Source organism: Gossypium hirsutum, chromosome D10 (genome assembly GCF_007990345.1).
Source record: "Gossypium hirsutum isolate 1008001.06 chromosome D10, Gossypium_hirsutum_v2.1, whole genome shotgun sequence".
NCBI lineage: Eukaryota > Viridiplantae > Streptophyta > Magnoliopsida > Malvales > Malvaceae > Gossypium > Gossypium hirsutum.
The window spans coordinates 20,779,621-20,794,660 of NC_053446.1; the positions used below are offsets into that span (position 1 = coordinate 20,779,621).

The 15,040-nt window shown below is 31.9% G+C and overlaps 1 long non-coding RNA gene across 2 annotated transcripts; it reads left to right on the plus strand.

Annotated features, from left to right (window-relative positions):
• The first annotated feature begins 621 nt into the window (after positions 1-621).
• LOC107915929 (uncharacterized) lies at positions 622-2,686 on the plus strand. 2 transcript variants are annotated; one of them, XR_001689319.2, is made up of 3 exons: positions 658-751; positions 1,224-1,307; positions 2,406-2,686. It is a non-coding gene; the product is annotated as an uncharacterized lncRNA (long non-coding RNA). The 2 variants fall into 2 exon arrangements; XR_005919224.1 differs by having other exon boundaries at positions 622-751; positions 1,224-2,686.
• Positions 2,687-15,040: the final 12,354 nt, after the last annotated feature.

The following is a 15,040-nucleotide window of genomic DNA, read 5'->3' on the forward strand; positions in this document are numbered from 1 at the left end:
TTAATTAATAAATATATATTTTTTATTTTTTAATTCATTTTTAATTAATAACTTTTTTATTCATAAAATCAAATAGTTAGTATCCTCTCAACATTTTCGAAGGGAAAGGATAAAGTTCCCCAATGTAAACGAGGCAGAGGTGCCTTCCGGTCAAAGCATGGCCCTTTTATATAAATAACCCTAAAATTTTGATTAATTACGAAAATGATTCACTTTTTTATTTTACACGTAAATTACCTGAAATCTACAGTAAAAATTGGTGGAGCCAAAGAGCTTGGCTGTAACAGCCCGATTTTGATCCTAATCGGAACGGTGGTTTCGGGACCATGAATCTGAGTTAGAAAAATATTTTAAAATTATTTTCTGTGTTTATTATGTATGAATTTACTTGTGTGAAAATTTTGTACTTTAATTTTGTCGTTTGAGTGTCCGATTAAATAAAAGGATTAAATCGCGTAAAATAAAAATTTAGTAGTTATTTCTAAAAGGGCCGAATAGTGGTTGTTCTTTAAATATGGGGTTTTATGTTGCACTTTGACCATTGAAAAGATAGTGGACAGCATTGTGTTTATAATATATAGTTTTTATATTATTTATAAAGGTTATAATAATAATTTATATATTATAATGTTATTATAATAAAAACAAAACATAAGAAAGTGGTCATTTTCATTATATTTGTGCCGAATGAAAAGAGAAAGAAAATAAGAAAACCAAGTTAGGTATTCGGCCCTTGTTCAAGCAAATTAAGGTATGTTTCGGTTTCGGTTTTTGATGATTTTTATGTTTTTGAGATCGTTGCTTCGAATATTACCCGACCCATGCTTCAATTTTTGATTTTGATGAATATTTTGAGTTATGACATTGATGAATAATTGTGTTTTGTGATGTTTGATGATGAATTATTGAAGATATGTTTTGGGTTAGTATGTTTTGTATTGGAAATTTTGATGAATTTGAGTAATTAGAGCTAAATTGCAAAAATAATAAGTTGAGGGACTAAAATGTAAAATAAATGAATTTTGTGAGCTTGCATGGGCATAATGAATATTCGGCCAAAGCTTGGTATGTGTAAATTTTGTATGTTTTGTGTTTTATGCAAATTGGACTAAATTGTAAAAAGTATAAAATGTCAGGGGTAAATAGTAATTTTCTCATTTATGTGTTTTTAGGTTAGATTGAATGAAATTGTGTTTAAATGAGCTTAATTTGAAATTGTATAGATCAAGAACAAAAAAAATCAGACTTGGATCGGGGGAAAAAAATAGTAGTTGAATAGTCGTTTTATATACCCATCGATATCCGAGGTAAGTCTATAAGCATATATATATATTGTTTATTTTAATTAAATATGAATTTTATTGGCTGAAAGGAAATATGTGAAATTATACATGTGTTAATCAAATGAAAATAAGCTTGGAAGTTATGTTTATGAATTCGTTTCGACAGAGTTACGACGTCCGAAAGGCCCGTACGAACCTTAGGAATAGCTAGGATACATATGTCATGACATAGGATTTTCGATATGTGTTCTCGTGTAAGACCACGTCTGGGAAGATGGCATTGATATATGTGATTACGTGTAAGACCATGTCTAGGACATTGGCATCGTATTTGATTCGTGTAAGACCCTGTCTGGGACAGTGGCATCGATATGAGATAGCATGTAAGACCACGTCTGGGACGTTGGCATTGTTCGATATATGTGATTATTCGAGTATCCTATTAAATTCCGAATGGTTCAGCGGGCAATATTAAGTTGTGATTAAAGGTGTAAAACGAGCTAAAACGATCAGGTATGAGTTACTTGACTACCTATTTAAAAATACGGTAAGTTGGCTAGTTGGTATGTGATATAAATTATATAAGTTACTAATATGAACATATGTATATTGGTGAAGTATATTCGGCCATGTGTTATGTATATGCATATGATGTTATATTTTGGTTCAAAATTATATGTATATGTGTGTAAATATATATTCGGATATATAATGATATTATGTCTCTGAATTGAATGACACTTTGAATATATATACATGTACATTCGGTTAAGATAAGATTTATTTAAGAAAACACATGTTTTATATGAAATGTTAAGCTTGAGGTTAAATGTGATTATGCTAGTATAATTTAATTTGGTTAAAAATGAGAGTTGCACATGTGAATGACATTATATATATTCGGCCAAATGTTAAACTTATGTGTATTCGGTTAAATATGGATTTGATGTATAGTATGTGTTTGATAAATGTATTTTTCGATTATGGAAATGGATATGAATATTGAAAACATTATTTGATTTTGTTGTAACTAATTAAATGTTGTTAAGTTATTTAATTGCTCATGACTTACTAAGCTGTAATAGCTTACTCTGTGTGTTTTTTTTTCCTATACTTTTTTAGAGTTCCAAAGACTTGCTCGGGTTGGAAGTCGTTGGAGTCATCATCACACTATTCGGTTATCGTTTCGGTTAATTAAGGCTTTGAGTTTTTGGTTATGTGGCATGTATAGGCTAGTTTTAATTTAGTTGTTGTATATATATTTTTAGCCATGCGAAAATGGCTTGATCTAATGCAAATGATCCGAGGTTTAAGTAATTTTGGTCATAGTAAAGGTGTGGGGTATGCTTAGTATATGAATTTGGTAAGACGTAATGATATATATATGATTTATAATTATTTTATTTTGGTAAGCATGATATGGATGATGGATGTGTTATGGTTGTGGTTGTGGTTTATTAATGATGCTAATGATAGTCATTTTCGGTATTGTATTAGCTTAATTTGTAAGTATGAATTATGGTCTAATTTGTGTGATGAAATGGTATTGAGATTTGGCTTGATTAAATAGGTAAAATACGATATATATTGAAGATGAAATAATGGTTATTTCGATTTATGTGATGTAAATATAGGTGATGGTCATAATCTAGTTTGTGATTCGGCATTGGTGATCAAATCATGTAGTTAAGTATTTAGTTATATGTTAATTTTGAATTTGGTTGTATTCATTATGTATGGACTATGTTATGCTATGAATATTTGGTAAATTGAAATGATTAATTTGAGTAAATTTGTAATGGCATGAGTACATTGGTGAAATGGATTGAAAATGGAAATTGATATATTATTATTTATATTTAATTGATGAAATGTAAACAAATATATATGTCTTTGATAAGTTAATTTGAATGACCGGATATATATATAATAAATTGATTTGGGTGTGTATATGAAATTTTGACATGATTTATACTGTATGGAATTGGCACGTTTTGAATTGGTTTTGCATGTATTTTAGGCTTAATAATTAGCATGTGAATTGGGTATAAATTGTTTGGTTAGTTTGCTAGCTGAATAGAAGATAAGATGAATGGCAAAGCATACAAATGTTTTGTACTTAAATGGGAAGTTAGGCATGTATGTTTTATTAGTTGAGTTTTAAAAAAAAATGGTGTATATTTTATAAGGTTAAATGCATTTGTGGCTAAGATGTTTATATGCTAAACTTGACTATTTGGTGAAATTGATTGTGCTGCATTTTCTAATGGACAATAAGCCGAGCAATATGGATTGTTTGGTTTTATGCACATGAATAGAAATATGAATTAATATGTTTGATATTCAGCTTAAGAAGTAAAAAAAAAATGCTTGGATGTCTTAATGTATGCGTATGAAATTTGTAATGTGATGAGTCATCTTATAATTTGATTTTTGAATGATATGAGTAAGAAGTATATATGTTTCGAATGGTAGGATTTTAAAGCATGTGTAATATGACTATTTTGAGCCGTGTTTTTTTTTTATGGTAATGCCTTGTAACCCTATTTCGGCGATGGATATGGGTTATGGGTGTTACATTGGCGCCACCAACATGCCACGTTAGAAAACTCATTAAAAAATTCAATTTTTTGGTAGAGCCATGTAGAATGGCGTCACCTGTATAAATACCAAGAAAATACTGCTATTTCTGAAGAATTGGGGGTAAAAAATAAATATGGTGGTGGAGCCAAAGAATTGGGGATAAAAAATACCAAGGAAATACTACTATTTATGTGTCGGTGTTTTTTTAGTTTTTTTTTTAATTTAAAATTATAAAAAAATGTTTTTTATTGGGTACTTTATGTAAGGTTTTTTAAATATTTTTTATGCCCTATCTCGTTTAAATATATTATTATAAAATATTATTTTATAGCTCAAAATTTTAATCAATTTATGAATTTATATATATAAAAAGAACGTTCTGAGCCATATAGAATGGCGTCACCAGTATATTGTATATGCTTTTTTTAATGTTTTTTAATTTAAATATTTTTAAAAAAATAATATTTTATTTGGTGGAGTCATTCTTTTTGGCGTATCAAATAGCTATATATATCCCCAACCTAATGGCAGATCACTCTAAGTTGGAGATTTTTTTTTAATTATATCATGTTAGATGATGAAGGGGAGAAAGATGATGAGTGTTTTTTTTTTTATGTTTTTATGTTTAATGGTTATTTTTGGTTGCCAATAATTTATTCGATAACAGGTTCAAATTGGTTATGTAAGTCTTTTCATTGGTTGTGGTAGGACGATAACAAGTTCAAACTGGTTATCTAGCCAACGGATGGATTATTTGGGATTCTCTAGGCCAACAGGATGTTTGAAGGTTTTAAGGAATCTCAAATCGAACTGCACGGGTGAGATAATCAATATCAGCAACATCAAAACTGCAAGATAATAGCACTCAGAAAGTCGCCCCTAATGCGGTTAAACAATTTATTTTTCAATTTGTAAGACACAATGTTGTTGGTCTTAAACAAAATCGTTTAACTTTTTTTAGTATTGAGAAAGTTGCTCATGTTGTAAAATTATATATTGTATGTTAAGTGAAACTATTTTAGAATGTTTGAGATGTAAAAATTATATTTTGAATTATGTAAATTGATAGTTATTTGACATGTTAGCTGTAAAATAATTTTCATGTAAATCATTTATGTAATGTGAAATCAAGAAAATCAAATGGACATTTTTAAAGAAAGTTTGACAAGAAAATCAAAAAAATAATTCTATATAGCTCCACCAAATAAAATATTATTTTTTAAAATTTTAAATTAAAAAATATTATTTTTAAAAATAAAAAACACATTTCAAAAAAAAACCTCACATAAAGTGGTGGCGTGAAACTCTTTGGCTCCACCATATTTATTTTTTGACCCTCTAATTTTTTAGAAATAGCAGTATTTCCCTAGTATTTATACAGGTGGTGCCATTCTCTACGGTTCCACCAAAAAAAATAAATTCTTTATTGGGTTTGCTGACGTGGCATGTTGGTGGCAAATTCTTTGGCTCTATCAATTTTATTGTAGATTTCAGGCCATTTACGTGTATAATCAGAAAAATGAGTCATTTTTGTAATTAATTAAAATTTTAAGGCCATTTGTATAAAAGAACCGTCAAAGCATAGTTTTTATCCCTTCCAGTAGCCAATCAAAATTAAAGCAAAGCTATCAGTGACATCAACCTTGGAAACTGGTAACGATGAAGGAGAGGCTAGCTATAATCGCTTGCATGGGGCAATTCCAATTAACAAAGCTAATACAAAGTAGAAAGAGGGTTTTTTTACACCATATTATAAAAATAAAAAATTAAATTCGAAAATGGTATGTATGCCTGATGCGGTCGTTGAAAGCACCAAAAATATCTTATCCCTAATAAATAATGAAAAAGAATAGTAAAAGGGAAGTAGGGTCAAATCCTCAGGGACTGGATTTGTACAATATCTTGTTCTGTGAAATCCCAGTAAAATCATGCTCAAGAAAACCTTCGTTCCTGAAAAAAAAAAGAATTAAAGGTTTGGATCTAGAAATGAAAAAAAAAATTAAGCATATTGAATAGAAAATTCGAGAAATTAAAAATAGAGTTGAGAGAAAAGAAATTCTTATGGAAGATTCCAGCCTCCAGTTGTCTCGTTCCGCCTTGGGTTCAATCCTCAGTTTTTAGATGATCCTTCCCAAATCGAATAAGCCAGTTACCTACGACCACTAGCTCCAAGGATTTAGACTTACGATTTGCTGGAACCTGACTCTAGTCAACAATCACTTCTGTGGGATCGTCTTATGCTAGATCAACGCTTCTCAATGGCGAATTCCACTCCATTTTGTCTCTTGAGCTCGCCAACCTCTAACGCAGAAAGTTAACGAATCGACTGTGCAACCTTCCCAAAACATACAAAGCGGCGCCTTTGCATAGGTTGAAAAGCTTACTTCTTAAGGGACATGGATGGAAGCGTCAACCCTATAGTGTGGAGAAACAATGAATACTCGTTGAGAAGGCTAAGTCCAGATTTTAAGCCTCATGAACCCTTTTGGGGATTTTCGACAACCTTTGGCTAGATGGGTTTAGTGGCTCATGGTTGTGGTGGAAAAGAAAATAAATAAAATAAAAATGGAGATTTTATTGAAAGAAAATATGAGAAGAACAAAAGCCTAGACTTTTAGGGAGAGATTGTTTACAGAAAAAGATGGGATCTCTTTTGAGTCACTTCACCCCCTATTTATAGTCCCAGGGGTTATAGTCTAATCCTACTTAAATTCCCAAAAGATAAATACATTTAATTGAAGATAAATAAAGATAAATAAAATAAAATCCTAAAATTAGATAATCCTTAATAATTATCTTAATATTAATTATCCTAATATAATTAAAATAGAGTTTGATAGAATAAAATCACTTATTTTTGCATTTCAACCCTTGTGTCCTCCATGCTTACACTTTTGGCACCAACTTTTCTTTGTGTCGCACATTGACCCATTTTATCTCTAAATTCACACTTTTGGCCCTTAATTTTGCTTTTGCCTCAAATTTAGTCCCTATGAGATAAAAGATCATGAATAGCTCAAATTAGCAGATCATACTCAGAATAAATACATAATTAATACATAAAAATATGTTATTCTAGAGTGTTATCAATGCCCAATTATATACGAAAATAGGGCGTTTGAGGGGTGGAGGGTGGTGCATAGGCGGCACTACCCTATTTTTTTCTTGCAGAAAATAGTTTTATGTAAAAAAATTAGTATATTAACGGGTCATGCCATTATGATTGGCGGCACCCAATATACAAGTTTAGTATAAACGCGATTATAAAATATGGGTATAGGGCAGGGGTGGTGCCATATCGATAGGCGGCACCAATAACCCCTATCTGATAGGCGGTATAAGAAAAGAAGCAGATTTAGGAAACCTTATAACCATGGTCCCCCTTTGTAGTTTTAAAATAAGAGAAGTAGTTTTTTTTAAAGGAAAGTAGAAGAGAAGAAAAGAGGGAGAAGAAAGAAAGGTAAAAAAAATTAGTAGAGAAGATTAAAGGAAAAGAAAACTAAAAGAAAGAAAGGATAGTAGAGAAGAGGAAGGTGAAGGTTTTTTTTTAAATAGAAGTGATTAGAAGTTACTATAAATGATTTTGTTACTAATTTGTTTAGTTTGATGTTTATTGTGATTTGTTATAAATGTAATTTTTTGTGTTGTTTTTAAATTATTTTAAAGTTATTTTGTTAGTAATTTTTATTTAGTAATGACACTAGAGGAAAATAGATAAATATTGAAATTTGAAAAAAAACTTATTTTCTGTCATAGATATTGGAAGAAATGACAATAAATCTAATATTGCCTAATGAAATAACAACTTCAACACAAAGGGAGAAAGTTGATAGGATGATCAGAGAAGTGCAGGATTATAGAATGAAACCAAAAGAAGACATCATTCAACACATTATTACCCTAAATTGAAAGATGCAAGAAGTGTTATGGAAGGGTCATGAACTGATTAGAAAGAATAAAGTGCAATACTTGACCCTTAGAAGGATATTAATAGAATGGGAACATCAAATTTAAACCAACTTTGGAAGACATTGGTACTACGAACCTATTGGAATATAGTTATATACTACGTGAAGTTTATAATCTCTTATGGAGCAAGTAAAATAGCGAGATAAAGTGTAGGTTTGTGAAAGTTGATTGGGAAGCAAAATGTCTTTGACATGCCATGGATGGGTAAATTAGTCATTAGGAAATTACCAAGAGAATTTATAAATTCAATACCCATTATAAAGATGGAAAAGGAAGAAGATCCTGAGGAATTTCCAAATTGGATTGTAAAAGATGAATTTGAAGAGTATTCAGAATTTAATATAGAGTATTTCCCGGAGGAAGATACATAACCAGAGATGGAAGAAAACGTAGAAATGAGTTTAAGTGGTTAAGTGCGAAGATAAAATAAAAGTTAGAAACTAGAAAATGTGAAAAAAATGAGTAAATATGGTTGTACATTTACAAAATGAGAACTTAATGTTGATATAATGCTGAGCTTATGAATGAAAAGTTTTGCATATTGATATAATGTTGGTCTTTTTTTTTTACAGTTCATTTTTTATTAAAGTAATTTTTTTGCTGATTGAAATTGTATTGATAATTTTTATTTCTTTTTTAATAGATTTAGTATTGAACATGGATAATCCATTTTTCGTATGCATTTATTTTGATGGAGTAATTTTGACAACAACAGTTGAATGTATATTTTAATTTTGCCAACAAATAGCAATGATATTCAACAGAAATGTCTCATTTGATGATATGAAGGAAAAGATTACTGTAAAAATTGTTAAACGTTGTGAGAGAAGAATCTCGAAACTTTTTTACAAGCTTCCAATTTTGACAAATCCCATCAAATTCATCGAGATGAAACTTGTAGACAATAATAACGTGGAGACAATGGTCGCTCTTTATTGTAGGAATTAGAGTAACCAAAATGCACCGATTCAATTATTTGCTGAGTTAGCTGATGTGGAGCCAACAGAAAATCCCACTCCACTAGGTGTAGAACATGGAGCTCAAGAGCCGTGTATGGTGGTTCCGATATCGTACATTAATAGCCAATCGACTGTGCGCAGGATCGATATCAATCTTAATGCTGCACCCGAGACTGATGCGGTCAGTGATAATAGATACAATAGTAGTGATCCTTCTGATTACAAGGTCGATAGTGATAGTGATCCCGGTGTGGATGATGTTTTGGATGATATTAACTATGAATGTGCGAATGACGATGGAAATGTTAACACGTATTCGACCGGGAAACAAATTCGATGTATTGTGATACACAATAATCCTGGGGCACACATGTCGCTCATAGACCCCGATGTGATGCATTCAGTCGAGTTCCCAATGTACCCTGATGTACTACTTACTCACCAGTTAGCCGTAGATTCCGATCCTGAAGAGTTGTTTGTGAGCCAGAAATTTGAAAGCAATGAAGGGTTTATTTTCCATTAAGCGGTATAGCATGAATGTGTCAGTGGACTACAAAGTCGCCATGTCTAAACTGACATTATACATTGGGGAGTGTTGGAGGTCAACGGAGGGCTAAAATTAGCAAGTATGAGCCATATTTATCCAGAAGTTGTAGATGTGGGAGATACGAAAATTTATTAGGCCTCACACATACATTTCAACACGTATAACAGTAGATCACCGAAAACTTGATTCTGAAACTATCTGTACATGCATCATGTCAATGGTGAATGACATACCAACTATTAAAGTTTCAATACTGATTGCCGGAAAGCAAGCACGATTCCAGTATGAAGTATTATACCGAAAAACATGGATAGCTAATAAGATGACAATGGAGCTATTGTATGGAGAGTTCGATACGTCGTACAATGAGCTACATTGTGGATAGCTGTTATGCAGGAGTATGTACTGGGGGACTGTCATTGAGTTGCAAACAGTTGTTGGGTACCATGAAGTCGTGGCAATGGACTCAAAGTTTCGACGAGGGGTTTAGCCATAGTTAATATGACCACCAACTTGGCAGAGGGGGTTAACTCCGTGTTGAGAAAAATACGGCATCTTTTAATTTCATTTGTTTTCTTGGCAATGTTCTACTGGCTGGCTACCTTGATACCAATAATAGGGTAGCAACAAGTCAATCGGATGGAGGTGGAACATGTATTTGTCGAAGATGTTAGGGACTCAATGGTTGCAAACCGTCAGGAGGTGAGGTTGATGAATGTAGAAATATATTCACGACATCTTGAAACATTTTAAGTTACGGAGACCATCGGTCTTCGACCTGATATACTACTTAGGTCCTACGGAGTTGATCTCTAAAATAGATGATGCGATTGCAGGAGGTTCCAAACACTTTATTATAGCTGTACGTATATCGTGGCAGCCTATGTGCATGCGTCGCTCAATGATGAACAATTTATCGAGGATGTGTATACTCTTGAGCGCACATTGCGTGTTTGGGAGAACGAGTTCCTGTCCTACCTGATCTATCTACATGGGAGGTGCCTCCGACTAATTTCAAGCTTGTCTCAGACAAAGGGTTGCGTAGGAATCCGAAAGGTCATCTGCAATCAACCAGAATACATAATGAAATGGACATTAGGGAGAAAACTAATGGGAAGCTTTATGACGTATGCAGATTAGCTGGGCATAACCGGAGTAAATGCTTGCAGCGAACCTTCCATATTGGACAATCGTTGCGATCGGGTAGAAATTGAGCTAATGTATTTTAATGTATCTAATTTATAACAAAGTTTGTTCCAAGTTTGTTGCAATGAATCTAATTTAAGTTACAAAATTTATTCCAATGAATCTCAATTAAATAAATACAAAGTTTGTTCCAATTTTGTTCTAACACATGTTATTTAAAACTACAAAGTTTGTATTTTTGCATTTAAATTTTATCTAAAATTAAATAAATACAAAACTTGACTATTTAAATTGCAGAAACCCCTAAAATTGATGGTTTGATAGTGTAGTCCTAGAGGTATATTTTTTTGGTGGTCGGCATTCACATTGTTGGTGATCGCGGCAATCACCGTTCTCTTCACCCGAACCTGGGGTGTGCTAAACATAGAAGAAAAATCATATACCTTAAACGTCATCGATGAACTTGGGTCGGGAGGAGTGGAGTATTGAAATGGTAATGGGCTAGGAAAAGTGGAGTACTGTTGCAGTAGTGGGCTAAAGATATCAAACTCTGAATGACATCTATGTCTTGACGAGTCCAGGAAATAGTCATTGACACCCAAGTTCGGATGATAAGAACTATCTCCAGAATGTGGCTCTAGGCGATGGCTCAGGCTTGGGCGATGGCTCAGGCTCGGGTGTAGGAGATGGATGTGGAATCAGCTTAGGCCATAAAGGTACATCATAAAGAAAATTTCTTAACCATTCTTCTTCTTTAGATGCAGCGGCTAATGCAATAAATTCTGTTGCCATGGTGGAATTAGTAATATATGTTTGTTTCTTGGAACCCCAAGAAATGGCTCCTCCACCAAGAATGAAGATCCATCCACTAGTAGATGCATGATCTTCCAAACTTGTAATCCAATTAGCATCCAAATACCCTTCTAAAACTGGAAGATATCCATTATAACACAATCCATAGTTAATAGTTTTCTTTAAGTACCTAAGTACTCTATTCAACGCTTACCAATACAAACTACTTGGATTACTTGTGTATCTACTCAACTTCCCAACAACATATGCAGTATCTGGTCTCGTACAAGTCATTATGTACATAAGACAACCAATTAGACTTGCATATTTCAATGGAACAATTTTCGTACAGCATTAGATATTAATTTTATTTGAGGATCCATGGGTGTAGATGCTGCTATATAGTTGACAAGATAAAACTTTTTAAGCAATTTTCAATGTAATGTGATTGTGATAAAGTTATAGTGCTTTCATCTCAAATTATTTTAATCCCAAGAATAACATCTGCTACACCCATATCCTTCATAGCAAAGTTGTTTGACAAGAATTTTTTTGTGCTTTCTATTTGTTCCATATTCGTGCCAAAAATGAGTATGTCATCTACATATAAGCAAATTATGACACTTTTTCCTTTTTCAAATTTGCTATATATGCACTTATCGGATTCATTTATTTTATAGCCATTAGCTAAAATAAAATTGTCAAACTTTTGGTGCCACTGTTTTGGTGCTTGTTTAAGTCCATGTAAAGATTTAACAAGCTTACATACCTTATGCTCCTGTCTTGGAACAACAAATCCTTTCGGTTGTTCCATGTACACTTCCTCTTCCAGTTCACCATTTAAAAATACAGTTTTAACATCATTTGGTGAACAACCAAATTATATATAGAGGTAAGTGATATTCAAAGTCTAATTGTAGCAATTCTTGCTACTGGAGGATAGGTATCAAAGTAATCAATACTTTTTTGTGTGTGTAAAACCTTTAGCTACCAACCTTGCTTTAAATTTATCAATGGTTCCGTCGACCTTCATTTTCTTTTTGAAGATCCATTTACAACCTATTGGCTTGGAACCCGGTGGAAGATCAACTAAGATCCAAGTTTGATTTCCTATTATTGAATCCATCTCATGATTTATTGCTTCTTTCCAAAAAGCAAAGTCTTGAGATTTCATTTCCTCTTCAAATGTAATAGGACCAGATTTCGTATTATAACAATAAGGTATCTTATTGCATATACTTTCACATTTTCCTTCTACAAGAAACATAATGAAATTTGGTCCAAAATATTTGACCTTTTTAATCCTCTTACTTCTTTTTAATTCTTGACAAAATTCATCATTATTATCAATTTGTTCCAATGAAATCTCATTCTCATTTGAAGAATGAATCAATTGTTGTGGCTGCAATTGTCTTGAAATAGAATTATATCTATTTTCATCAAAAATAGCATCTCTTGATTCAATAACAATATTAATTAAAATTGAATCATTTGGTTCAATTACCATGAACCTATATGCCTTGCTATTCTGTGCATATCCTATAAATATGCATTCAATTCCTCTTTCACCTAACTTTTACGTTTAGGTGTTGGAAATTTAACAATAGCTTTACAACCCCAAACCTTCAAATAATTAAGGTTTGGTTTCTTTTTTTTTCCATTGTTCATAGGGGATTATTTTAGTTTCCTTATTAGGAACTCTATTCAATATATGGCAAGCTGTTAGAATAGCTTCTCCCTAAAAACCTTATCCAAGACCTGAATATGATAACATTGAATTTACCATTTCAATCAAGACTCTATTTTTCCTTTCAGCTACATCGTTTTGTTGTGGTGTGTAAGGGGCTGAAACTTGATGGACAATTCCAGTGGATTCAAAATAACTTGGATTATGGTATTCTCCACCTTTATCTGGTCTTAACCACTTGACAAATGATTCATACTGAAGTTCAACTTTAGATTTATAAACTTTAAATTTATCAAGTGCTTCATCTTTTGAATACAATAAATATACATATCAATATCTAGAATAATCATCAATAAAAGTAACAAAATATTTCTTTCCACCTAATATGGGAGTATTATGCATGTCATGTAAATCATTATGTATCAAATCAAGCAATTTTGTTTTCCTTTTAACCTTAGGAAAATGGTTTCTTGTAATTTTAGTCAACAGACATGTATTGCATTTTTCAATATTATTATTAAAAACAGGGAAAGGGTTTCTTGTGTCATTCAATTTTCTATAATTCAAATGACCTAAGTTATGATGCCATAACCAAAAAGATTCAACCATATAAGTAGAAATAATATTTTTATTCTTCTTAATAATATTGAGTTTGAACATACTCTCATACATATACCATTTCCCTACAAAAATTCCTCCCTTAGACAAAATAAACTTATCTGCCTCAAAAACAAGTTTGAAACCAAACTTATTCAACAAACTTCCAGACACTAAATTCTTCCTAACTTCTGGTACATAATATACTTAATTTAAGGTTAAAACATTTCTAGAATTGAATTGTAGTTCAACAGATGCCTTTGATTGTTGCAGTGGAAGAAATTCCCATGTACAAGGCATTGTCATTTTCACAATGTGTGAAACTTTTTGAATATGTTTTTTTCTTTGCACACATGTTTGGTTACTTTGGTATCAATCCACCATGTATTATCATCTTGTGCCATATTAATTTCAGATATCATTGCAATGAATTTTTCGTTATTATCAGCCTTAGAAGATTATTTCTTTTTTTAAAAATCGACATTCATTCTTGAAATGTCTTGGCTTACCACAATGATAGCATGAGATCTTTTTGTTTCTTTTTGAACTTAGGTGCTCTATCAGTCTGTTTGAACTTTCTCTTGATGGTTTAGTAGTCTGTACTTCTTCCGTAACATGCACTTTGGAATTTTCAAAATTTAGATTGTAATCTTGCTTTCGATATTCTTCTTCAATATGAAGATGATTTGCCAAAGCCTCAAGAGATATTTCCTCTTTCTTATGTTTTAGACTTCTTTTAAAGTCTTTCCAAGATGGAGGAAGTTTGTCTATTGTGGAGGATACAACAATTATTTCATCCATTTTCATATCATATTGCTTAAATTGATTCAGCATCTTTTCAATATCACAGAATTGTTCCATAACAAAAGGATCATCAACCATTTGATAATTATTGAAACAACTAACAAGAAATTTCTTACTTGTAACATCTTCCATCATGTATCTTGTCTCCAATTTATCCCATGGTTCTTTAGCGGTGACCTTGTTTTGGCAGGTGTCGAACAAACCATTTAATATGTAGCCCATGCACATGTAATCAAACCGATCAAGTTTGACAAAGGTTAAAGCCAACTCCCTTAGTGTTCCACATTCATGTGTTGTGGTAGCCATCATGACATATAACCTTAAAATTGTTAGTACAAATCTCCGATGAGGAAAATCTTGAACAAACAAACGAAATTCGAACAGAAAAAGAATAAATAAGACAAGACTCCAAGGCCTGTATCAAGCCGCTGTCTTTAAGGTTTTATTCGCCCCCACCTATCTTTGGTTTTGCAAATGAGTTCCAAGCAAATTAACCTCGAGGATACAATGAAGCCTGTAATCATTGAATTTTGTCCAGGTCAAATTTTATTTTTTTTAAAATTACATTTTAACCTTTAAACTTTCAAAAAATTACATTTTGACCCCTAAACTTTCTAAAATTACATTTTGACCCTAAATTTTCCAAAAATTACACATTAGCCCTATAAGTTTT